The following is a 27,365-nucleotide window of genomic DNA, read 5'->3' as shown; positions in this document are numbered from 1 at the left end:
TGGGCCCACCCGCGGCCCGCCGGCGCCCCCCGCCCCCGACGCCTGCTTGCTGGAGGCGGCCAAGGCCACCCCGCGGAGGAGCAGCATCATCAAGGTAAGGGTGTGCCGCCCCGCCGGGAAGTTTCCGCGGGTCCCGCCGCCGGGTTACCCGGGCTGAAGCCGCCCTCCGGTGCGTCCTTGCCCGCGGTGGGGGGCCGGGGTGGGCAGAAGGGTGGTGGGAGCCCTCCGGGGATGGGCTGCGCGCACCCTCCGCGCAGGTGAAGCGGCCGCTGCGCCGCGCAGCGCTGCTGCCCTGCCTGCGGCGAGCAAAGACGGCGGGGGCGCCCCGGAGCCCCCCGGGCAAGGTGCGTGCCCGGGCACAGCGGATCCCAGGGGGCCGTCTACAGCGCTGGCTTTCTTCGTTCTTGAGCAGCAAAATATGCAGTGTCACAAATTAACAGAAGGTGTGTTTGGAGACGGACTGTAGTACAGGTTGTTGCGGAGCAGCACCGGGTGGTTATTTAATTTTTATGTAGCACCTGGAAGGCAGAATAAATAGCTTCTACAGCGCTGGCTTTCTTCGTTCTTGAGCAGCAAAATATGCAGTGTCACAAATTAACAGAAGGTGTGTTTGGAGACGGACTGTAGTACAGGTTGTTGCGGAGCAGCACCGGCTGTTTAGCACCTATAATGTGAAATTAACTGGTCGGGCGTGATCTTAAAGCCTTCGCCTTTGTTATAATCTGGTAAGGAAAATGGCTTTATGAATATGTTAGTTCTTTTTTTTTCCGGTTTAATTTTTTTAGAATAAACGATGTGGTTTTGAATTAAATGGCATCTCCTTGCAAGAATGTAGGCTTAATCGCCAGTTTTTGGGGAACCGATGAATGAAATCTCCTGGGCAAACTTGATTTAGCATATGATCACACGTGATCTTCTTGTAGTGATTTGCACTGGGAAGGCATCGGGAGAACAGCAGAAAATGAGACTTCTCATCTGTAAATGTGTGAAGGCACTGGGTAGAGCTCTACTTCAATGCCAGAAGCGCAGGACGCATGCTTAGCTCTTGCAGCTTCGTATGTCTATTCAGAGAAAGAATAGATAGCGAAATACTTTCTTTTTGCATTTTAAAATGAGAGGAGACCGAACTCGTTAAATGCAAAAGAGCCTCGAAGACCCTTTGCAAGTTTCACCTTGAAATATTAACCCATTAAGGCCAGCAAAGCGTTGAAGGGTGGGTTTAGTTTTCTAAAGACATTCACTGAGTGTGATGGGAAAGCTTCCAGTCTGAAGTTGCATAAATGTATAAATGCTTTACTAAATCAGGACCAAAGTTCTGTGACTGTACTGGTATGGATATGATATTTTCTCTTAGATTTGTGTGAAGATTTCAAAAATTGAAAATACACAGTCTTGGATTTCAGTTAAAAATGTATCATTATTTTTACAGACTATACCAGTTCCATGTGGTAGATATGTTTTAATGTCATATATGGTGTATTATTGTTAATAACTGAGTAGCATTTTCACTACAGCTTGATAACTTGATAATTTAGCACGTCTACGTCTACTGAGAGTGATAATGATCACTCTTCTAACTGGAGGAAGTTTCTTGAGCTATATCCTAGGATGGTGTTTATTAGGAGAAAGATTCCTGACAGAGGTAAGAAAGTATTGATGTTCTTACACAAGGAACTGGTAAGGCCTCATCTGAAATACTGGGTAAACTCAGTTTCCTGTGCTTAGGAATGGTGCATTCAAACTGGAGCAGGTGCATAGAAGGATAGCTAGGATGGGCTGATAAAGTCGCTGGATTGAATATTGTATGAGGGGAAATTTGTTTTCTTGGACAAAAGCAAAGGATTCCTATGCATAGATCTAGTCTGGAAACGAGAAGGTTATTCCAGGCCCTGTAAGGGTTTGGAATGGTCTTATGATAGAAGTGGAATGAAAAATAGCATTGTTAATCTTAAATTTATTTGTTAAATAGATGGATTAAATTAGATAACATGGCCGTGTCTGATAGCAGGTGTCTGAACTTGAGAATTCACAGGCTGTGCATCTCCAATGCACAGTGTTGGGACCCTATATAGAGCATTGCATTTCTTTTCCCACAGGGTTTTCTCAGTGGTATATAAAAGTGTTTTCAATCACAGTTTTCCTTGGGCATTATACTAGGAAATGCTATTAACTTGGGGTAGGAATTAAATAATTTATTTTTCTGCATTTCTTTAAATTTCTAATGTCCTAGGACATACTCATCGGGTGTTAAATGCAAATTTTAGTTGGACTTAAGATAAACCCCCCCCAACTTATTTTACGTTTTTTCTTTTTTCAGGACTTCAACATGCAGGATTTCTGCTCAAGCATTGTGTGTATTACAGGGAAATGCATTTTGTAATGATTTATTATATTTGTTTTACCATATGTTAATATAAATCTATAGTCAAAATAGTATTCTGTTGCTTTCTCTAAGCTGATCTTATCCACTGAAAAATGCAACTTAAGGAAGCAAAGGAAATTGCACAGTAAGGACAAGCTCTTACTCTGCAGGAGTTGAACACTCTTGCTCTGTTTTGCCATTTGTCTCCCAACTATTTGAAGGTGTACTTTAAACGTGAGTGGTCTTGGTCAATTAAGCAAAAAGTTAAAATTCTGTAGATTTAGATGGTCAAAGTACACTTTTAACAGCATTTTTTTCCCCAGCTGTCTTTTGGAACTCTGCAAGTCTCAAGATTAGCATCTGAGAGTTCAATTCTAGTGGAGGCCAGACTTGCTTACCTTGGAGTGTTCTGGCACCCACAGTGTAACTGTGAAGTACAAAGACTGAATAGGGACTTGCTTTAAAAACCTTCCCTGCAGCAAATTCCACTTGGCATGTATTGTAAGTAAAATATGAACCCTTCTAAATAATCTTCAGTGCATTCATGTGCTCTATATTTGGCTTCAGAACCAAGAGAACTCGTTTATATAAAAAGAACGAAGTGTAGCCAGAATATTTTTATTCCCATTTTGCTTTGCTGATGTTCACAGCTTTGTAGATTGAGGTAAATATAAAATAAGATTCATGAGAAATAGTTGTAGCTGTTCTTGTGCGTTAGGTCATTTACCTAATACTTGTGCATTAGTTGTTCTTTTAGGCTTTGTGTTTTGGTTTGGGTTTTGGTTTTTTTTTCTAATGCAAGGAAGAGGTAAATGATCTTACTACAGAACTGGAACAAGAAAGGGCGTTTGCCATGAGGAACCTGAAATCAGTGGACAAGAGTGCTTGGAGACAAAACTAGAGAAATGGCAAGAAATCATAGAACTTGACCTGTTTTCTAGGAAGCCTAGAGATGGACTGTGCATTGACTAAATTATTTGCCAAGCATTTCCTTTTTTTTCTTTTATTTTTTTTTGGCTTGTGAATAATTCAGGGCCAGTTTTTTGCAAATAAAGTAATTGCAACCACTTTTAGGCTGCTAGGAGAGCAGAAGATAGTGCTTGGAGAACTGGATTTCTGCTTTCTTTACATGTAATGCTTTGCAAGCCTTCCTGTGTGGGGGGTTCTAAACAGAGTTGGCTGATACAGTTTTCCTTCTGGCATGTTCCTTCTGACATTGCCGTGTATGAGCACTTTAATAAATGAGTAGGAAGGCTGTGTAATTTGTTATATAATGCTACTGAAATACTTTGTACCAAAATATTTCTCTGTCAATTCTTATCAGGCTTCTCTCTCTGCTTTGTTTGCATGCAGGACAAACTTTTGGGATCATGTGTTTGTTTTCTTCCTGGATCTTTGTTTTAAGATACTGTAGCAGATAACACAGCAGACTGTGCCCATGAAATGAACTTGAAGTAGCAGCTGCAGGCTCTTTAACTCGAGAGACTTTAACTTCAGTCACAGTAGAGCTATGAGACCTTTCACTGAAGCTCTTCCAAAGGCTACTTGCCTGCTTCATGCAGAGATTTTTTTTTTCCTTTAAAAGCCAGTTGAGTTGTCCTTGCTCATAATATACTATTAGCCTAAGAACTGCAGGTTTTAGGGTTTTGCAATTGAATTAATCAGTGGAAGTGTATCAAGATATCCAGCTGTCTTATTTCAAGACTTGTATTTATGCTTGTGACATTCTTAGCTTTAAAAAAACAGACCTGCAATACAAGCAATGAGGCTTAGTTTCTTTGTTTGTGTTCTGAAGTGTGGTGACGGAATTTAAGTGTTTTAAATATGTGCCACATCTGTCTATGCAACGTAACTGTTTAAGAGTTTGTTTTCAGAAGACAGAGTTCTTCAGAACTGTAATGATTCTCCAGTAGCTTTTACATAGCTTTTCATTGTGTAAGCTTGCATTTAGGCACTTGTTGCTTAATAATCTGTAACTATGACTATGTAAGATTCATTAAAGCTAATCGACTATTTGATAGTCCAGTGGTGATTTTATCATGATTGCATTCTTTGACATATATGTACCAGAGGAAAAAAAAGAGAATATTTAAGTTGAGATTGCATTAAATAATGCGATAGAGCCTAAAAAGGTCTTTAGAAGGGCAAGGGTGACGTGTCTAGCCATGCAAAGACTGCCACAAAATGAGAAATTCACCAGAGGGATCTGGAAAAAGGTAACTGGTGGGTGTTATTTTTATGTATATAAATTCCCAAACATTGTGGAGAGAGAAATAGGGAACTAATATCCACTCTCTTTCCCAGAATGTGAAGGCAGGGAAAAAAAACAGTGATAATTCTTTAGCAGCAGGTTGAAAATAAATGATAGTATTTCCTGATGCAGCGAGTAAACCATGCACTTTACAGCCCCAGAAATCTGTGCAGTCAGACATATAAATGGGTTTGAGCAGGTTTGAAATGACAAATTGATGAAGAGAGCTTCACAATGCACCCAAAGCATCTGGCTTAGAAAGTTCTTAAACTACAAGTGCTTGAACTCTGGGAAGCCACAGCAAAGAATTGACCACTTTGTACTTCCTTGCTTCTTATGTGTCTCCCAGGCATGTACTTGTAGCTGGCATACCAGCCTAGGCTGACTGATATCTAACCCAGTATCTGTTAAAAAAAACTTAAACGAACTGTTAAGAGACCCAGGAAACTGGTTTCCATTATTGCTAGTGTAAAACTTTCTTCGAGTTTAAAAGAAACTGATTTGTTAATTTAGTTATTTAGAATTAATGTTTGCCAGCTTCACAGAAGAGAGGCAGTTTAGAGATATTTTTTGGATTGCTGTGGCATAGCTGTTTATCTTTTCATAACACTGCACCTGTATTCCATACACGACTATTTTTTCATTTAAAGCATCTGTTAAAGACAGGTTTGGACAGAAAACAATACTGGTTGTAGACCTGCTTTCGTCAAATGAATTAGTGAGGATGGACTTTGAACTGTTGCATTTATCTGTAAGATACATTCTCATGGGGGCAGTAGGCATTTCAGACTGGGGTTTAACCTCCATCTCTTTCCTCTTTGATCTTAAAGCAGCATTGGTAGAGCCAGTATGGCTGTGCCTAAGTTGGTAACACTGTAGTGAGAAAGATTTAGGTCTTGTGGAATTTTTTATGTCAAGCAGTCAGTAATAATTATCCATAGCAATGGAAACCATTATATGTAAAATGATTCAGGTGCAGGATTTGGGCACATGGGTCTTGTGAAGCTGTCCTAAAGGCTCATCTGGCTGTGTATGATTTTCAGAGATCTAGGTTTTGCCAGAAAAGTTTCTTACAGCTTTTTTTTCTGTGGAGGCCTGGAGTCACTCTTGCTGCTGGGCACTTATCATGTACCTTGTGCCCAAGTTAATCTGTCAGTAATAGTTGGAGTTTTCTTTCCATTCAGTTTCCTGGAATTTTTCATGTTTAGTTTAGACTTTCTGATGGTTACATTTGCCTCAAAACACAGCAATTCTAATTTCCGGGCATCTCTGCCCTCAAGTTACTGAAGTTGTCTTTTCAAGGAGAACGTGGGGCCTGGCTAAAAGTCTCTTAAAAATCAATGGGTGCCTTTACACTGACTTACCTAAACTTTATTACTTGAAAAATTTTAAACGAACCCAAACAACCTACATCCAGGCCAAACTGCTTCCTTTGAAGTTTATAGCAAACTTGTCTGCTAACTACTCTAGAGTTAGTCAGTATTTCTTGTCCTTTAAACATGAGGGTACAGGTGGATAAAGCATCGTGTTTGGAGTGTCTTTCCATACCAGTTCATAGTAGTCAAGGTGATTTGAATGTCTTGCACTGAAATTACTGAAAGGTGACCTTTCTGTAGGATAACAGCAAATCCAGTGGTCTGCAAACACAAGTTCTAGCAGGTCTTTTCAGGAAGTTGTTTGATAGGTCTTCTAGGTAAGAGGTAGGAACTGTTAAGGTTGGGAATAAGAGATGAAGTTGGTGATAGTGGTTGATTCGTGTTTGAATTACGTACATAAAGACTCTTGTGCAGAAGTACATAAATAATAACTAAAAATAATATTCTGATGAAGTAATGGTGCTGGTGGACAGAGCAATAGCGGAGGAGGAAAGCTTTCTACTGTTTTCCAAGTATGTTAAAAAGCTGTTAATAAAACTGAGTTTTCATATCTGTGCAGAGATGCAAATCCTGTTTCTCATGCTAATATTTTATTCATTTTGTAGCTCCACTGAGATCAATGCCATCTGTAACAAAAATGTTTTAATTGAGGTAATGGTATATTTTTTTTTTCTGTTCTTCCCTACAGTAGATATGAAAATGCAGGCAGTTACTGTAGAACCAATAATACATCTGCTGTGGTGAAACATTAACTGATCGTTCTCATAAACTTAATCAACATATTTGATTGGTAGGTGTAATTTCTGCTAATATCGGGTGATTTCCCTAAGAAATGAGGAAGGATGATTAATATCACTTTTAATTACACATGTATTCTAGGTTTCTTTTTTTTTTTTTTTTAGCTAATGTGACTTGGAGGTTTTGATATGCATGACAGTTTAGAAATGTCTCAGACTTGATTAAAAAAATAGGTGCTACAAATGGCTAAATGCCTTTACTAAGTACTAACAAGTTCTGAAGACTCAGAGATCTTTGTATGTATAGGTTTGGAAATGTATTTACAATCAAAACCTTGTTCTTAAATCTGTCTGTGTCATAAATATTTTGGGGTTTGAAGCCTACTTATGTAGAATCTTGTTTTCTGGAAGAGTCTTATGTCAGAAGTTTGCAGTTTTAAGTGATTATTAAGCCCCTTCCTGAAATGTGTTTAAACTGCTGATATTATTGTAATATCTTCGTTTAGTCATGGTTCATTGTTTAATGTGTATTTATTAAGTTGAAAGTCTCTGAGCATTAAGACTGTATACAGGCCCTAACTAACTGGAATCAAACTGAGGTAAAATATTACTCCTGTTCCAGAGCCACTTACATCAACAAAATTAGCCTTGGGATTATTATTTGAGGCAGCATGCATCAGGTAATGTTATTGTGGCATGCCTATTTAAAGGTGTATCACAGTCTAAAAGGTAACTGGCACCAAAGGATTACTACTTTATTACCATGCTGAGGGGATTAAAAAAATTATATTCTAGCTGTAAAGGTCTACTGTGAAGATTTGATCCTCATCCTGAAGGAGGAGAATGCCTGCTCAGGGGAGTGAGTACTGACACAATGTCTCTTAGATAATGCCGGCTGAAACAGCTACAGAAGACGTTCATTAGAGACATAGTGAATTTTCCCTAGAGGCCCTCCATCCTGCAGGATCCTGGTTGACCTTCTGGTTGATCTAAGTTATGCTGCTTTGGCCCTTCTTGAAGGGGTTAAAGGAGCATGTTTTTGCTGCCCAGTTCCTTGTTCAGAGATTTGTTCAAAGTGGAAATGTGTTTGAATACTTCAAAGTTGTCATATATTGATTTGTGTGGGTATAAATGGCTAAAGAAGAAGAGTGGTGGGTAATTAGAACTCTAAAATCATCATTGTTCACTGGATGCTTGTTTTGGTAACTTGGATATAACTTCTGAATGGGCAATAAGAATCAGTTTGATACCTATTCAGTATGAAGCTGGCTACTTAATTGCATACCTTTCAAATAAGTCTAGAATCAGGTAAAGTGCAGTGCTCAACATTTATTATTTTACGGAGTCAAAGTCTGTTAAGCTAATGTTGAATGGTGATTCTCCCAGTGTAATTTGGGCCTATTACCTGTATTGTATTATAGGTGGACACGCCATGTTTTTAATTAATTAGATGGGTTTGATGGATTGGTAATTTGTTTTGATTGTAGGCTATGAAAAATTTTTATGCTATTTCACTCTTTAAGATAGCTTGGAGGGAAAATACAACAAAAAAAGGAGTTCCTTAAGTAAAATGCAGGGTGCATTTGTGGTATGAGATGTGTGCTGCTCATGGAAATGTGTCAATATCCATCTCGCTTTTGTGTATACTGGTGGACCTTTCTCTGTTTTATGTTGATGCATCTCTTAGAAAGTGTGTCTGCTTAAAAACCAAACCAAAACCAGAAGAAAAAGCAGCCAGACAAACTTCTGCCAGGAGTATTGATGAAGAAGATTCCATGAATTTGAGAAATTCTGTTATATTGGATCCTACTTCAGTCCGTGCATTTTGAGGAGTAGGTGGTGCTTTGGAGACTGCATAAGAATGTCAGCTACACCATGCTTGCAAGAAAGAGGCAGGAAGTAAATAGCAATAGGAGGTAAAACTCCTTGATCAGGAATCAGATGCTAGTTCCTGAGTACACCAGGAAAGCCACAGGATGGAGCAGGGTTAGAGCATGTCTAGAAGCTCAAGTGAAATTCAGAAAATTGGATTATATGTAATCAGAGTGCTGCTGAGAGCAGAGGCTGTCACAGGGAGCAGGCAAGGCTGAAATAAAACCAGGGGCCTGGCTGGGAGGTTGGGCACTGAAGTCAGGAGTCAGCCAAAAGTGCGCAAGCAGGGCAGGGGTGAGGTGAAGGACCAGGACTTGAGGAAGAACTTTGAGCACAGCCATAGGGATCCCATTTGCAGACCCAGCGCTGAGCTCCCCTGCAGGGAAAGTCACACAGGACAGAAAAATAACAGTTTGTTGCCTGCGCTGAATTGCTCTTGTTTTTTGGTCCTTTGGGCATGTATCCTGCTAGAGGTGTGTTGGTGTTAAGAGGACTGGCAACGGAATGATGTCAAATTTTGGGGCAGACTGGGGAACCTGTAAAAGGGCACAAGGTGGCTGCTAGGAGGCCAGAGGGCTTTTTTTGCCACAAACATTTATGGCAGCTCTGGTTGAGAGCAAGGGGAGGATGATAGAGGGCTGCCTTGGTCCTGTTCTTGTCAGCTTGGTGGTGATTCCTTGCATCCTTCTTCTCTTCTTAAGTGAAGATTGCTGCCTGTTTGGGCATCACCTAGTAAGCTTTTCATACCCCTGTAGCATTTAGGCAACTTTACCATTGTACATTAGTATCACAGTGATGCTTTAGTTTTGTTTTTGTTGTTGGGATAATTTTCTGAGAAAATAGATATTCTTGATGGATTCTGTCAGTTTTAACCTATTTGCATAGAAGAATGAAAAGCATAATGTTTACTTAACATGAAGTTTTCTCTTAGGACATGAAATACATTATGGGCAACACTTATTGTAAATATAGATGAGTTCTGGGTTCTGGCATTTAATTTTTTTATAAGCTGTAGTTTTGCTTTGAAGACACATGTGATTTGTTGTTGTTCTTTTAATTTAATTTTATAACAACTTCCATGAATATCTGATTAGAAGTTGCATTTGCTCACCTAGAGGGACTGCTGGACTCTTTGAGCTAGAGCTATCAGGAGAGAGCACTGTGAATGGATTGCCATAAGATCCCTTCTCTTTTTCTAAATGAGATTATGTAGGAGGTTATTACGTTAATTTATCAAATGTAATAGTTTAATAGAAGAACTATATTCCATTGGAGTATGACACACCTCCAGGCTCCCTCATGTAAATGCTGTAATGAAAAATTCTCTCAGCACTGGCTAAAAAATAGATGTTGGAATTCATGAAGCGTAAGAAAAAAGACTTTCTGCAAGTGTTTTGTGTTCAGTGGTAGATGGAGCCCAGTCCCCCAGACTGCCTGGAAGCTGCACAGTCTTCACTGGGAATGCTGTGCATGAGCTCTGCTGGAGCCGGCCTCGCTCTGCGGGTGACACCCAAGCCTTGGCACAGGCGTAAAGTGAGGTTAGTTCTGGGACATACACATGGATGTATCCTGAAGGAAGGCTTGTCTTCTAGTGTTATGTAAAATCGGTTGTACTTGTGTATGATTTGGAAATGCAAGTCATGGTATTCATGTAGCTTGTGAATTTCTTGCTCTGTGTTATGATTCACAGTGGCAGTTGCTCCCTAAAACAATGCAGATTTTCAGTATAAACATAGTTTCTGCAGTCTGAAATAAGTGGCAATTTTCCCATTGCCATCAATGGGGAGGGATTGGTTTGAACACAAATACCTAATCACTAAACCCTGTTATTTTACTTTAAAATTTTCTTTTTCAGACTCTTAAAATGTTGTTAATTTTGTTATGCTGATTCTACTTTGAGCTAGGCAAGGTTTGTTTGGCAAAACTGTATGACTTTAAATATCAGCCCTAATACTGCTGAAGAATGAATTTTGGGGGATTGTTTCTAGATAAGTTCTTATTAGAAGCACAAAAAAGACTGAGTTTTTATTAGAACTGAGAAAAAAATAGAGATTACTTAATTTGCAGCAAGTACATTTGTTTATTGTTTGCTTGGCAGTGCTGCTGTGGCATCTGTGTGCTGAATGCAGATTTACAATTCTGTTCATATTCAATACTTCTTTTTGCTGTGTCTTTATGGATGAGTGGGAGCTACCCTCATACATGGTAGTGAGATACAATACTGTGGTGGACCGAGCTAGTGCTTAGAAGTGACTAATTTCAATGGACTGATCCAAATCTCAGTTTGGTCTGGAGATCAAATTGGAGCCTTTTTGTGGACTTCAGAATATTCTCGTGGTACCCTTGGTTGCCACAGAGGAGCATTCCCTGCAGCAATACCTCCCGACTTTGAAGACTTGGCTGCTTTTTTTTTTTTTTATTTTATTTTAACCATTTTAACTAATTATTTTACATTCTCATGCTGAGCATAGGTTATATAGACCAGTCCAAGGACCGTGGTACCTTTCTGCAGAAGAAGCTGGGTTGCAGCAGTAGATGTAGGAGGATAAGTAAATTGTTTGGCTTGGGAGAGTGAAATGTGAGTGAGTTAAGCATCGTGCTTTGCCTAGGCTCAGCAGCTCTGCTGGGAGGGGCATGGGTGTGGGGAGCAGGTAAAGCTTAAGTGGTAGGAAAAAGGTTGTTTTAATGAGATGAGGTTAATATCCTCATTTGCATTGATCAGCGTAAAGACTGTAACGATGTCCCATGAGCTGTGAAATGCTGACATACAAGCACTCGTGATAAAATCTTGTGACTTTGCCCAAAGAGCTCACCTTTCTAAGGGCTAATGTCCAGTATCACGTTTAGATGTGAGCTGGTGCTGGATGGATGATCCCGTTCACCAGGAAGAGATGAGACTGAGAGGAACAGGGAGCATGTTAAGCGGGGCAATGCAGAGCAGAGAACTGAGATGTTGGGAAGCTGCACCTTGTACCTGCTTATGGCAGTGCCTGTGATGTATGGGGAAGAGAGCAATTTTGTTCCTTTTGAAATTATCAAGACTTACATCCTGACAAGTGAAAAACCCTGGAGCTTAAGAGTACGCTCTTATCCTGTATAGCAGTACCTTGCCTTCCAAGTATGGAGGACCACACATTTTTCTTAGCTTACTGAAGAAAATTGGCATAAAGCTGGTGCTTGGCTTCCACGTAGCCCTGCTCTGCAAAGAGGAAACTATCTTACTTGAGACCAGCTTTTAACTTCTCCAATGATATACAGCCCTCAGCTTGAATAAACAGCTATATCCTACTGCAAGTGCATTTGGCATAGTTTTTAGGAATTTGAGGATTGGAAAGGAACAGTGTGGGCACAGTGTTCTGTTCACCAGGAGAGGAAAGATCAGCTTTTTAACCTAAGAAGGTTGCAGCTTTTTCTGTCTGGTTTGAGCAGTTGTGAGGCAAAAGATACGACCCTGCTGAAATGCACCATTGGTGGGGTATAGTCTAGAACCTTATATTTAATTTGAAATGCCATTTAGTTTGTTTACTTATCTGTACACCTACTCAAGAATTGCAGAATGTCTCTAGCTTGTGTTGTGGCATATTGCAGCCAGGAGCACATATTGCACAGCTCTCCAAACACTACTCAAGGAAAACACTGAAGTGTTTGTGTCTGGATATCTGTATGTTCTAAAGAACGTAGTTCCCACTTGCTCAGTTTATTATCTTCCCCTTCATCTATATATAGAAGTATTGTATATATTTTGCATGATAATAGAAATTCACAGAATGTGTTAAATTGACTTTTTATGCACTAAATTTATGCACTAAATTTAGCATATTGCATAATTTTAGCAGTGGGAAATTACAGTGTTTTTTCCTTGCATGAATCCAAGAACTGAACATGGTGGTTATTGGAAGATACAACTTTTTTGAAAAGGCTATTTTAATTCAGTATTGCAGCAGAAGTATATGAATAAGAAAGTCAAGTATGGCTTACACTGCTAAATAACTTGCATATATTGGAAATATTTCTTTCCATCTCGTGCTCTTTTTGGTATACTGTAAGTACAAGTTGGAATGGTTTATTTGAAAGGTTTTTATTTAAAAAATTGTGTATGGGCAAGTATCAAGTTTTGAGCTGATGGTCATCAGGAGGTAGCTAGAACTAAAGCTGGTATTAGAGTCCCTATGTGGTGATTTGCATTAGTTCTTAATTAAAACAAGTTTCTCTGTGGGCAATGGTCACGGATCCATTTCTTGTAAGACGGAGATGAAAATAAGAATGAGAACAACTAGAGAATGCAGAAGACCAAACATTGCATCCATAGAGTGATGTGTGTGTTGCAAAATTGGTGTGCTGACCTACATCCCGAGCTGGTGGTTTCTGCAAAAAGCTGCTGTAGGAGGAAGAGAGGTGCAGATTCTTGTGCTGCTGTGACTGACTGAGATACAGAGCACTCCTTGTTCCAACAGAATTGCTTGAACAAAGGTGTTGCAGGCCGGAGATTTTGTGTCTTCGTCAGGCCTGTTACACCAAAGTAGGATTTGATCTGTATGGTACTTAGGTAGAAAAGACTAATCAGGAGCCTTTGGTAAAACTCTTGGTATCCCAAGTGAATGTTATCTTTGTGAGTGCTGGGTGGTAGTTAGAAATGAATGCCATCTTTCAGGGTAGGGCCAGTGAATGCCCACCAGTGGAAAAATACCAGTTACTTGCATCTTGGGCAAGGGAACTTGTTCTTTGGTCTTCCTGGCTGTGTATGTAAAAGGTCAGCTATATGTTGAGTTAATAAAATAGTTTGTGTGTTGGTTTGGTGTTTTTTGTTGTTTGTGTTTGTTTTGGGTTGGGTTTTTTTTGTGGCTGATTTTCATGCCTACTTGTATTTTTAGTGGTTGTTCAAAATGCATTTTCTCTTCATGAACTGTGTATATTTCTAATTAGGGGTTGATATCTGAATGCATTGGGGAGCATTTGGGTGTAACATTGCATTGCCCCTTTGGGTTTATTATGCTCCAATAAAGTAATTAATGGATGAATGCAAACATGAAATTAAATTATATGAAAGAGTAATGTTGTAGAAAAGATGTAAACATGCTGTGTGTTTGTATAACTTGATATCATCAGTTGCTTCTCAGGTGACTTGGCTACTCATTAATCTCTACACCACATTTTGTTGAGGTACAAAACTTGAAGATTTTCCTCCCTCTTTCATGTTTTTGAAAATACAATGGGTTTTGTTTGTTTCATTTGGTTTGGTGGGGTGTTTTTTTTTTTGTTGTTTTGGTTTTTTTTATTTTAACTTTTTTGTTTTTACTGTTTTACCACTGCATGTATGATGTGTGTTTTGGTTGCTGTATAAAAGATTTTACTACATCAGGAAGGTGTTTGGGGTACCTGTCACGCTTGGCTGTGTGGGTAGTGGCAGTTCCATTGCAATTTTAGTTTTGGATCCCTTTTAAAAAAAGGCTGGAGTGGCTAACTTCAGGGCGATTCAAGACTCAAGAAATCAGGGAGGTATTTAGCATCTGTCTGCAAAGACCTGAGATGGCCTGACACGACAGCTTTTAAATGAGCTTCTAATGGTGTCAGATGAGCCACTAAGAACCAAAGAACGCCAGGCTTCTCTCTTTTCTGTGATGATTTAGTGCTCGATAGCAGTAAAATAATCTAGGCAATGCACTAGGGAGAATTGCTGCTTTTCTCAAGTGGTTCTTTAACTTTTAAGATAAGCTTCATGGTGTTTCCAGTGATAATAATGATTAATGCTTCCTTTGCTGTTGACTGCTCTAGGGTTTGTTTCTTGATAGTTTATATACTATATGAGAAGTTTACCACTGTCTCTCCCAGCAGGTCACTTCCAGCCATGCCTAACTGCTTAATTAATTGAGTCATTATGATAATGGCTTCATATTTGGTTTTACAAATCTGTGTGAGTGCCTTCTTCCCTGAGGACACTACTGTACTTCGTTCTGAGAGGTGTGAAAAGCAAGAAGAAAAGTTTAACTGCCAAATAACTGCACCTAGGTGTGGATACAAAAATGCTGTTAGCAAGAAATTTTCCTGCTTCTTTCTAAGCCCGTGGGATACTTTTCTCTCTCACGAAGATATTAGCAGAGTTCTGTAAACTATGAACACCTGCGACCTTGTAGAACGATGTTCATGGTAGAAAAATATTTTGACAATGGATGTTTTAGGATTCTAGCCAATCACCCCCTAGGGGTGGCTGATCCTTTGTCCAATTAGACTATGAAGAAAAAAGTCTATAAAAGTTTGATTTATTTAATTATTTTATAATCTTGCTGCACAATTCCTGCCTGCTGGATCTCTCTCTTCTCTTCCCTACGGCTGCGGGATACAGTGATACCTAGGATCATTCAGAGACTTGGAAGGGAACAGCTCAGGAAATAATTCCATGCTCCTGCTCACTTTAAAGTATGTTCTGTCTTGTGAAATGGTGTGCTTTTAGGGGAAGGACTGGTTGGCCAAAAGAGAAAGCAGAGCTTGCAGGATGTTAGCAGCAGGACCCTTCCCATGTAATCTTATATAAATAATCTGCTGGAGAAATTGTTCCTTGTATTAATTACTGTATGCATGGAGCCAAACCACAGGGATATACAGGATGGTGTTGGAGCATCTATTACTGGCAAAATACAGGGAGATACAGGATAGTTGGAAGTATGGATTCATATAGACAACAAAGGTTGTGATGGACCTACAAAATCCTTTCCTTGGAATGGGGCAGGAAAGGGGGGAAAATGTCCCATGAATCCAGTTAAAATTTTTTCATAACATTTCTCCTGTAATTTTTTTTCTGTAAGCAAGAGTAGTTTGTGTGAAAGCTTCATCCTGGCTAGCCATACTTTGTCTATCCTGTAAAGCCAGTGCCTGGTGTTGAAAGTCAGGAACACAGGAGCCTGGCATCTCTGATGTGTCTGGCAGCTTGGCAGAATAGGCTGGATGTGTAGAGCAGGGGAGCAGTGCAGAATGCTTGCAGTGAGACTTAATGTCTGACTGGTCTTGACTTTAGTATTTCTAGCCTTTGCCAGAGACTGCTAGCCATTTTAAAACAGCTGCTATACCTTGTTTTATGGCCAAATACCTTTGCTCTTTCCTGTTCTTTTCCCCCCAATCTTATCTTCCCACTTAAAAATAGAACATTTTATTTTACTGCAAAGCAAACTGGTCATCAGTTAATGGTGAAGATCATTAATTACATTGTCAAGTTAAAAACTGTACATCTGCAATATTTTTTCCAGATAATCGTGGTGTTTGCCCTGTAAGTTGGATTTAAATGTATGCTGCTTTGAAACAATTTGGAATGTGATCACTGTTTTTCAAACGTCTGGAAAAGCCACACTGATGGTGTTCAACCTGTGAATATTTGCTCAGATTTTTTTTTCCCCTCACTCTCCACCATAACCTTGTTGCTGTCAACTCAGAATCTGCCCCTTGATCTTGGTCTGTGGCCTTGCCTATAGTGGGAATTTCTTGGGAGATGGAAGACAATTTGACTAAAGGTGTGAAAACAGCACATAGAAGCCCAGACTATAAGAAAAAGTAGTCTACTGCCATTGTGATGTCCTGCTACGAGTAGGTTCAACTGAGACATGCTTTGACTTGATGCATTTATCTAGTCAGTTTTGTATCTGTGCTGTCCCTGAGTAGTTGAAAGCTAAGTATTGAACCAGTTCTTGCAGTGTGTTTGTGGTTCTGCCCAAGATCACCTTGCTCACCTTTACAACAGTAGGGTTTGCCAAGACTTGCGGGAGTGTTGCACTGTGGTGCCAACACTGAACTACTGCGAGTGACAATATCATGTTGTCAGCAGACTTGTTGAATCCCAGTGCATTCTGGGGGTTTTTTATCATGCTTTTAAAAACTTTTGTTGTATTTAACAAAAGTATGGTGCTGTGATTACTCTTTCTGTACTCTTCCAGTGTCCCAAGACTTCAGAATACGGAATAAGATAGAGAGTTTTCAAGCAAAAACTAACTTTGGATCATGTAGGAGTTACTGTGTTTGTTTTTACCCCCGTAGTACTGTTGAAAGCTTTATTGTTTTTGTTGCCATGATAACATAGTGGTGAGTCTTTAGTTCATGTGTAACTATAGTTTCAGAGATGAAAACCCCATGCTTCTTGTGTGTTTAAGATTGATGGTAAGAGAAAGAAAGGCAGACACTCTCTAAAGATGCTATGCAGCACAATAAAAGGTTGTTTGTTTTTTTTCAATAAGCTTCTTCCCCACAAGCAGTATGGTTACACTTCTGATTAAAAAGAGGATGCTGGAGAAACAAATGCCAAGAAAGCACAGCCAAGAGATTATTTCATTGAATATGAGAGGAGTCTTTGTGATCGCTCTGTAGAAGGATGAGACTTTTAAACCACTGTATAAGAGAAATTAATTTATTTTCTTCTTCATTTGGCTTTGAGGATGTCAGATATCTCTCTTGTGTTTGCTGTCAGTGAGGTTAAAGAGGACACAATGTCTGTTCTGCTGGGCTGTTCGGCTGCAGCCCCAGCCTGCACAGCCAGTCTCCCTGCTGACCACAGATGTACAGGTAGGAAAATCACTTTGGAATAGCTTTTACTGAGGTAGACTGTCTCAAATATGACAAATATTGCTTTGTGTGACAAGTTGTTAGTTACTCTTCCTGCAGCAGTTGGCTTTAAATCTTAGTATATTTGTCATGTTATCTTTCTGCAAGTGATTCTTCCTTTTTTGCATAGAAGGATGGAGATTGTGTACGTTACTCTCCCAAGCAACATGAAAAACTGAAGATTCTTGGAGGCTGATCCTAGCTAGCATTCAGCGTTCACCTTTTATAGGAATGTGTCCTGAAGCTATTTAGGCTTCTTATTTTTCCAGACTGATGGAGTCTCTTTTGCCTGAGGATTTTTATTTTCAGTGCGATAATGACACTCTCTTGGCTGCATTGTTCTCTACCATTTTTCTGATTTTTTTCAATGCTTGAAGCAATTTCACCTTGGTATTTGATTGCTCTCTTGGAGTCTGTGCATTCTCACCAGGTTGGGTACTTTCCCTTTGGACTTGTTCTCCCCTCCTGCAGCTGCTGTGGCAGTGTGGTGTTGTGGTAATTCAGGTAGGTCATAAATAACTCTTGACAGAGGCCTTGCTATAAACTAATTTCTTGGCTATTTGGGAATCCTTCAGTCAAAGAACCAATCCTTGATTGCCAGTTCCTGAAATCAAGACCTCCTGGTGCAGTGTAGGTTTTTTTAGGGAATCAGAATGTCTGACATTTCATTCTTTCCTGCTCTGCCCTGTACAGTTGTCTCAAAGACTAATTCAGTTGTCTTCCTACATTGCCTTTGGAATTTGCCAGCACTGTTAAAACTCTGTTATTTTAGTAAGAAGCCCCCAGACGGTGTTATATTCTATGGGTCCTATGAATTATAATTTTTGACACTGAAAATATTTTCAGAATGATGATTCATATTTTAAATGGATGAGGAAAATAACTGAAGGATGCAAGTATTATTATACTAATCAGTTTCATAGGAAACAATGCCAAGAGCTGCAGTGATGGAACAGTGTAATGAGTTGCTTTAATCATGTGTTTGAGAAAGGATAAAATAATCTCAACCTGCAGTTTTTAGGAGGGCAAATAAACTTTCCTAAGATGTTTACTTTGGATACAAACTGAAAGGGATTTCAGAATGATTGCTTCTGTAGCCAAGCAAAACTAGAGGCTACTGTTACCAGAAGTCAGCAGTTATTATTTCACTTAAAAATCTGTGTAGTTCTGCTTTATTTTTCAAATAAATCTTGCTTTATAAAGTTACAACCATGCGAACGGAAATCTGCTTTCTATGAAATATCTACTTCTGCTGCTTTTGCAAAATACTTTGCCATATGTGTTTCTATAGAAAAGGATGATTGCTTTCTCAAAACTCTTGAGACTTTCAGGGTGGTGAAACCTCCTTCTCCCACAAGAGACACCACCAAGAGAAATATGCTTGGTGTTAGGCACCAAATAGCTGTTATTCTGGATACTGCACATGATGTATTGGACATATATATATATTGCCAGACTATACAGATTCTGAACTGCATAACCTGTTTATTCTTCAAAGATTCTTTTATCTATGGGAGGGTCTGCTCAATAGAAAAACCTTTATTTTAGTGGGTTTTCAAATCTAAATAAGATCTCATTGAAAAATCAGCTCATTAAAAGGTGTAATTACAAAGTATGTGAAAAGTGCTGGGAGGAATCTGCATTACTGTAGCCATGTCTAGAAGGTATAGTTTAGTGTGGGTATTAGTGAGAATAGAAAATTCTGCAGCTGAGCCTGGTTTAATTTCTTCCTGGTGCTTGTTCTTCTGAATGTTTTTGCATATAAAAGCTCTAATTTTTTTTTCCAAAGATGGAGAAATATCAGCTGAAACAACCTCCTCCACAGAAAAGCCCCTCCAAGTCTATTCTAGTAATGACATATAACTAGTAAAAATACAAATAGAGTTCTCAGTTCTTTTTTCCTTTGAAGAAGCAAATGGTGGAGTTACAAGTTTGAGAGCATATAAAAATTTTAACTGTTACTTTGATTTGAGTGACAGAGGTATAGCTGTGGCACTTCTTATGGAAATGTGTTATTCATAACTAACTTCCTATTACTAATTTTTGCTACCAGAATGTTATTTAAGGCCATGAAATTTTCAGGTCCTATCTGCAATTTCTGGTAACCAACTGATTTTTTTTAATTTTCTTTTTTTAAAGTGACTAATACAACTATTCAGGTAATCTATGGGACGTATTTTCGGAGGAACTGTTTTCTCGTTTCTAATTACCATACTTGGATTGTGTAAGGAAAAGCTCTGCAAGATGCATATTGCAAAATATCCTAAGCAGTGTTTTCTTGCCAAGGTCCAGGTGCTAATGCTGTCGGTGACCATCCTTTTGAACTTGCTGCCAGTGCTGACAGGGAGGTGGATGCTGTGGAGTTTGTAACTTCTGGCAGAGTCCCTGCAGCTCCCTGTTCGGGTGAAGAGACTGTCTAGGGAGCTCTGTTGGTGCTCTCCCTCCTGCAGTGGCATAGTCAGCCCTGCACAGTCTGAGGGGATGAGGTAGAGAGTTTAGGGGTATGTGAGGAGCAGCCTCAGGCTCTCACGGGTAGGAATTGTAGTTGTAAGCAAAGAAGGATGCAGAGGCTGAGGATGTTGCTGTGCAGCTGAGCTCATATGGGACAAGGCATACAGAACATTATTCCGCCTCTAATTTTCAGAGGACATTTGTTCAGAAGTGTAATTTCTTATCTTTCTCATGTTAATTTATTTTGCAGTGGCTTATAATGACCATCCCAACTGCCTTGATTTTCTCCTCACTGGAGTTGCTATGTTTGGCCTTGCCACAGAGTTCATGTACTGAAGTGTCCTTTTGCTCACTGTTCCTCCAGATGCTTTGTTTTATGATAGCTATTTTCTGATGATCCAAGCCTTGTAATAGTTGAATCTGTAAATATTTTTATTACATCTTTTTTAAGCAACATTACTGCAGAGCATGTTATGACAGTCCTTCAATTCCAAGTAAAGGAAGCTAACATGCTTTCCTTTTTACCCTGGGAGCTACAAAATTTTGGATGTTGAATGTAGTTCCTGCTGTAAAGCAGCATGGTAAACCAATGCACTGACAAACATGACTATTAAATTAACAGAATGTGATGGTTCAGAGCAAACACGCTCCCTTGGGTTAGTTTACTGGTAATTTCTTTTCTTGTGCTATAGAAACTATGGGGTTAAAATAGGTCTAGATGCCTAGACCTTTAGATGTAGTGTAGCTCTGACACAGTTGTGATTTGGGCAAGATGCATTTTAGCTTATTATTTCATATTGAGATATTTTAAAGATCCAATTAACTGAAAACATGAAGAAAATGTTTTATTTCTTGGTTTATCTTGTAATTATAAATGGAAACTGATTGTTTCCTTTTTTTTAGTTCTGTTTTTAGAGAGGTTGACGAGGCCAGCTTTTCTTGTGCTGGGTGGGACCTTCCTCTAAATACTGCCTTGGTGATTCTTCCAAGGCCTAGGAAGGTTTCAAAGCTGATGGATGAATTATTATTTCCTCTTCCTGTCTTCATTTTTTCAATTTTGTTATGAAAGTAGGAAGCAGAGAACTGCGGGCTTGGTTATAAATTAAATCCTTCAGGCTTTTCACAGATGTTTTTTGTACTAATACATTCTTATTTAGCAAAACCTTGGGTTTTGGCTGTTAATCCAAGCAAGATCTTTAAATGATTAGTTAGGCCTTATGAGAGTGTTTATATATGTTGATCAAGATGAATTAGAGATTGTTTAAAGGATAAGTTTTTCTGGCATCAGTGAGAGATAATTGCTGCTGTGCTGAAGCAACCTCAGGAAACCTCACCACTTAAACTACTGCATGTACTCATTGTGATATGCTTCTGATTGACTTCTGGTCTCCTCAGCAACCTCTTGATAATGATAAAGCTGACAACTTTACAAATGTGTGAAACAAAATAGTCCAGGATAGCAAAGGCCTCATTGCTTTGGCAGATGACCATAGAACCTACTGTAGTAGCAGTGTGTACCCTTGAAAAGAAAACTAAGCTTGGGGTATTAAATTGTGTTTGCTATATTACATAGGTTTCTATGAAAGTAAATTCAAAAGATAAATTTGGGCTAGACAAACCTTTTTGAGGAGGGAACTATGTTAGAAAAAGATGATACAATTCTCCTAGATAATACTGCTCTGCTGAAAAATATTGGTACTACATAGGTCCAGAATTTGTCACAGCTGTGCATCAGAGATAGGTGAAGAAGAAAACATGGTCACTGAGGCAGAGATGTTAGTCTAAGTACTGAAATAGCTCATAAATATTTTTATTCCCACCCCAGCAATTCATGTAATGTAGACAGAAGCTTAGCATGTTCTGCTGCAGAGTGATGCAGTATGGACTAGAGTACTTTGAGAAATGAGAGGCTTATCTCTTGGATTATTCATTTTAATCATGGCAATGGACTTGTAAAGCACCACTTACAGACTCCTGGCTCTGTTCTTTGCCCTCTGTGTCAACCAGATGACCTCCCACCAAATTTGTGATGTAAATCACTATAAAAGTAGACTAAGCCAGATACTGCCTTTTTTTATCCACTACACACTTGTGGATGGGACTCCATAGATACTAATGGAGGCATTTTTAAAAATAAGACTGAGACAGGGCACTGAAACAATTTGCCCACATGGACACTAAATATTCACCTTTAGGTTGCTTACATCTCAAGTGTCTTTGGGCAGTTGTACTGGCAATTCTAATGTTGGATTAGAAACATTTGGTAAGCCTGTGGCTCACAAATGATGGTTAGTGTCAAAAGAAGAATCTTCTCAGTGTCCTGGTGAATGACTGAAGTACATACATCTTTGCAGTCTTTACACTCAACATTTGAATACAGATCTCATTCTTGAGTGCTGCATCTTCTGTTATGTGTGCAAAAATCCTGGTTTAGATATGTCATCTGTAAATCTTGTTTCACTTACTATTTCTAAAAGCAAGTAAAATCAGCTCTGATGTTTGCCAAGAGCAACAGATAAATCTATTTAATCAGTAAAATTGCTTTGTTGCTGATTCATAGGGGTGTTCCCTGTGATCTAAAGCCTTTGTATACATAGGCAAGGAGTGAAAAGACCCTCACCTTTGTGTGCAGTTCCTTTCAGAAACGGGAAACAAGAAGAGATGGAGTAATGTTTTCCGCTTGTCCATAGCGGGAATTTATAATAAATTTATAAAACAAGCATAAACATTTATATTGTAATGCCAATGTAATATTACAGTTGGACTTGATGATCTTGAAGGTCTTTTCCAACCTAAATGACTCTGGTTCTACTTGGACCTCTCTTTCTGACATTCATTTTCTGAGTTGGCAATTTTCTTAATTGGTGAAAAAAGTCATTGTGTGTGGACAAATATATCCAGAGAATACCATGTAAAGTATAAAAATATACATATTTTGTCACCACTTTATAATCTTAATCTTTCATTTATTTGGCCTGTTTTTATAGAGTTAAGAAGTGAATTACACGCTCTAGTCAAAACTGATTTGAGAGACTTAATACTTTCAGGATAAAACCCACAACACTATGTGAATTTAGCTACATGTAGCACATACTCAGCAGTAAAGCTGTTCTTACAGATGTGATGACTATTTGAGATGTGCAATAAGTAAAGAAAGGATGTGAAACTGATTTGCCTAACATAGACATTCATTTAAAACTCACTGTATATAGATTTAAAAACAAGTAGCTTCATTTGTTTATCCCTTTTCTGATATCAACACAAACAACAGATTTAACAGAAACTAGAAATATGAAATGTTGTATGACTTAAGTGTCTTTGACATGATGGGGGTCAGGAGTTTGCTTGGAACTTGTCCATTGTGAGCCCATGTGTAGCTGATCATCTGTTTATGATTCTTCACACATTCAAAGTCCAGTGGCTGAGTACGAGACTGAATGAGTGTGAAGAGTACAGACTTCATCAGCCAGGCCAATAAATAGAATTTACTGGCACTCTGGGTACACAGACTGCACAAGTACTTTTTGCCCAGCTCCAAGGTGTACTTTGGCTTCTCACTCTTCTGCTGAACAAAACGACAAGCAAAGCATGTAAAGTGTCACTTGGGGTGGGACTTCTGTAGGGGTCATCCTTAAAGTTTTAATGAGGTTTTTCAACAGATAGAAGTAACTTTTTCTTTACAAATGAAAATAAATGGAATGATTGCTTCAGCCTTTGCTGTTTTCCAGTGTCCTAAATGGCCTTAAGTGTCACAGTAGGCTTAAGTGGCTTGCTAAGGAAATTTAGGCTTATGCAAAGTTACTTTGGTCTTTTAAAAAAACCTTTTTGATTTGTTTCACGGTCTATTCTGGAGCCTGCAGACAGCTGTTAAGCTCACAATTTAGTATTGCATTTGAAAAATTCAGGGTCAGTTGTGGTAAAGGAATGTAACTTTTGTGGCTCTGTGGGCAATAACTTGATTTTGTGAAGATGTGACATAGCTTTTAGGAATAAGCAGCAGGTTAGAGTTTGAATTATAGAAGATCTATTTGAGGACTGAACTATTTGACTTCTCTCTGTACCAATTGCTGTTACATGTCTCTGTCCAATATTCATACCAACAGGATAAAAAGGGTGAAGTACTGCAAGAGGAGCAGTTTTGCAGCTCATAAGAAAATGGAGTGCTAGGCAGATGGCAATGTTTTCAAAAAGTAGAATATTTTTCAGTCCCAAATCAGGGGATTCATCACATACAGAAGTTGTGCCTGGGTAGATGCCTTAAGAGGCCTCCTAGAAACGGAGACTAGACATGAGTAAGGGAATATAAGTAGGTATTTATTTGAAAGGCCTTCAAAGGTACCCTGGGGAGCCAGAGGCTACTGCCAAGATGGACCCCAGGTCACGAGTTCTTCACCCTTTTATAGGTTTGGTTCATTTGCATATCAGGGTTAATTATTCAATTAAAGCTTCAGTTTAATGATGTAATTTCCCTTCTGCTTGCCCTCCTTAGAGGCTCTTTGGTTTATACTTTTTGGGCCTGGGACAGTCTGAGTGTCCTTGGAGAGCAGCCCTGGAGAGGCTTTGTTATGCCTACCTGGTATGAGAGAGCAGAAGTTAACAGGCTACAAGAAACTTCAGAGTTACACACCGGGCAGCACAGAATTTGCAAAATATAAAAGTTAAAACCTAGGGCATCAGGATTCGTGCTTCAGCTCATCCTTGACCTGCAATTTTTGAGGTCACTGACTGGTATCGATGTGGAAACATGCATGGGAAACCACCATAATAGATGCACTGCTAATAAGGACGTTGCAAATACTTGGAGAAAAAAATTTTAATCAACATAAATTGTTAAAGTGTAATAGTGGGATATTTGTGGACTAGAGGTTAGCAGCAGCTGTCAGCAAACAGGATTTGGAGATCCCTCTCCATTTGTGAGCATTATAGAAATAAACTGATTCATATGTAAGACTCATGGTTCAATGCTAGCAGGGAAGACCTGCTAAAAACTACCTGAGTTCTTAGCAAACTCATGGTTTCACATATGTTGCAAAGCTAGGGAGGAATGCCCATAAAACTCTTGATTTTGGAACACCCAGTTAATCCTAATAGTTCTTCTGTTCCTCAGGCTGTCCTCCAGCCTTACCAGCAGAGAAGTGAATCATCCTTTTTTCTTGATAAACAGGGAAGAAAACATGCTGTCAGTGAAAAAAATTGTGGCTTTTCTTTCTGTTACCCTACAACTCAGTCAGTAATGCTCTGAAAGAAAAGTCAGTGGAGCAGAAGACTTCTCAAAGAGAACCATGTCTGAAGGTAGGAAAAATCCCAGACTTTGCTCGTGCAGTTTTTGTCCCCCCCCGGTTCCTTTTGCTGGACTTTGCAGTTCAGGAGGTGAGCCTGCAGCTCTCCTTAAGCAGTACTGCTTCTACCCCAGTACATACTGGATCTAGAACAAGACCTGAAGGACTGACCATAGTACTGATAATGAGTAATTTCATCTGTCTGCTCCATGTACGTTTTCAAGTACTCCGCTTCTGCAGCAGTATTTGGGTGGCACAAAGAGATACTGTTTTTAACAATGTAAATACAAGGGGTTTAACAGTTTTTGCAATTACCGAAGCTTTAAGTCTGCAATCAATTATTTAGTATTTATTTGCCATTTTTATCACATTTCCAAAGCAAAGTGACAATTAGAGTTTATGCAGTATATCCCTCTCTATGACAAGCTTGCAGGATTCCACTTTCCCATTCAGCTAGAGTGAGTAGTGGGTTTTGATGGTGTGCAGTGTATCGTTAGGGATTTTCTCCCCCTTTACTATCTATGTAGGGATGGGTTCTGAGCTTGGATCAGTAAGTTTTCCTACCTTTCATTAAATGTTGCTTTCCTGTTAGTTACAATTCTAGCTTATGAGAACCTGCTTTTTATGTTCTCCCTCTGGCTCCATCAGTACAGGTGGTGCACAGATGAGAGCAATCTGCTTACTGCTGCATCCTGAAGTGTTAGGGAACTGTGTCTTTACCTACGAGATGAAAGGAGTTCATTGACTGCCATGCCAGCCTGAGCCTCCTGAGGTTTGGTTGAAGCAAATGCCTAACATACTAGATTTTTACAGGGATTCTGCTGCAGTGGGTGTACTTCTATTGCTGCAGGCAGATAGTTATGGTTTGCAGCTGTAGGACAAGACTGCAGCAGGCACCCTTGACTACAGTGCTGCCTGGTCTTGTGGGAAGCCTGCTGAGGTGGGCACGAGGCTGGCAGGGGCACAGTTTGGCAAACTCCCCTGCTGTGGTCGTTTACTGGGTACCATATGCCATGTTCTGCCTTCCTTCTTGCTTCTCTTCTGCTCACTTGGGTATGGATGTTTTCCCACATTTGACTCCTTCCTCTCTGATTTAAGCTTCTTGATGCATATTGCTGAAGTAGCCAGGAGCAGGGTGGGTGAGACTCTGCCATGGCAGGGGGCAGAGAGGAGAGGGCTTTTATTGATGCTCTCATTCCTCCTGGGGCTATGGCAAGTGATTTTTCGTCTGGCCATTTACAACAAGGAGCCCTTCTTTGAGTTCTGCATGTTACAATGTAGCTTTCTTGAGAATAGCATTTTCATTAATTCTATTGCATTTATAGGACATACCAAAGGTTAAATAACTGGAGTGATGGAGTGTGGTTATTCCAACATAGATAGTGCTGTGCTTTAATGAGGAGTCAGAAGGATATTGTTATAATAGAGGCTACAATTGTGATTAAGAACCTACAGAAACCTCTTTAACAGTCTGCTGCTGTTAGTGCAGACTGCATAGGGAAGGAAAGATGGTGGGGAGTTGCTTCTCATTTCTCTTTAGATCCATCCAGCCAAAAAACCTTTTATCATTTTTTAGGTCTAGAAGTAAATGTAGCTGCAACAGATTTCATACAAAGGCCTTTGCTGTCATTATGGTTTTGCGCAATATTTCCTTTTACATGTGTATGTACAGATTGTTTCATTGAACAGCATGCTAAGAGTTTGGGAATCAAAATTTATAGTACAAATTAAATACATTTTGGGAAGCTGACACTTAAAATGGAAATAGTGGAGGAAAATGAACATATTGAACCACCCACTTAACTGCTTACTCATTCTGTTTCTTGACACACTCAGCTTCTGCTGGGTTTGCTACAGCACAAAGATGACAAGAGATGATTCTTCATTTCCTTGTCCCTTGCATTGCTGTTCATGCTTGATGTGAATATTGTTATATGATCTTGATGATCTTGGAAGGCTGTGGGGAAGAGCAGACATCAGAGATGGACTCCCTGCTTTGTTTCCTGGTCAAGGGTAGGTATCAGCTGTGTAACGTAAGTAACTAAGGAATTTTTTAACTCTTTGGCTGTTTGTGCAATAAATTTTTTTTGACTAGAAAGAGATTCCAGAAAACAAAGACAAATGCTCCAGGGCCTGATTCTTACAAGCTTTCTACAAGTGATTGCCCCATTTCTGCCTTCTTGGGAAAACACAACTTTCAAAAACATATGATGAAAAGCATCATACACTTTTCACTACATATGCTTTAAAATACAAGTTGAGGTGAGCTCAATTGGGACATGACTCCCCATCTAATAGTACATGACACACAAAAAGCTCTTTCAAATAGCCTTAGAGTAAGGTTGCAAAGTCAGGCATTCAAAGTGTATGTGCTTGTGTGCAATTATGTCTTTGAAACGTTCTCCTGACCTTTTCTAGACATTGGCAAGGCAACTTATTTTTCCTAGCTTTCCTGCT

At 39.3% G+C, this 27,365-nt stretch overlaps 1 protein-coding gene across 1 annotated transcript in view; it reads left to right on the top strand.

Moving 5' to 3' along the window:
• Positions 1 to 12: 12 nt before the first annotated feature.
• The window catches only part of PLCL1 (phospholipase C like 1), a 186,175-nt gene continuing 158,822 nt past the window's right edge, over positions 13 to 27,365 (top strand). The window contains exon 1 of the mRNA XM_017728441.1: positions 13 to 94. The gene's annotated coding sequence lies outside the window, so the exon portion shown is untranslated. The remainder of the gene's footprint in view (positions 95 to 27,365) is intronic.

Source organism: Corvus brachyrhynchos, unplaced genomic scaffold (genome assembly GCF_000691975.1).
Source record: "Corvus brachyrhynchos isolate BGI_N302 unplaced genomic scaffold, ASM69197v1 scaffold370, whole genome shotgun sequence".
NCBI classification, from domain to species: Eukaryota; Metazoa; Chordata; class Aves; order Passeriformes; family Corvidae; genus Corvus; species Corvus brachyrhynchos.
The sequence above is the reverse complement of the archived record's forward strand: the minus strand, read 5'-3'. Positions and strand labels throughout refer to the sequence as shown.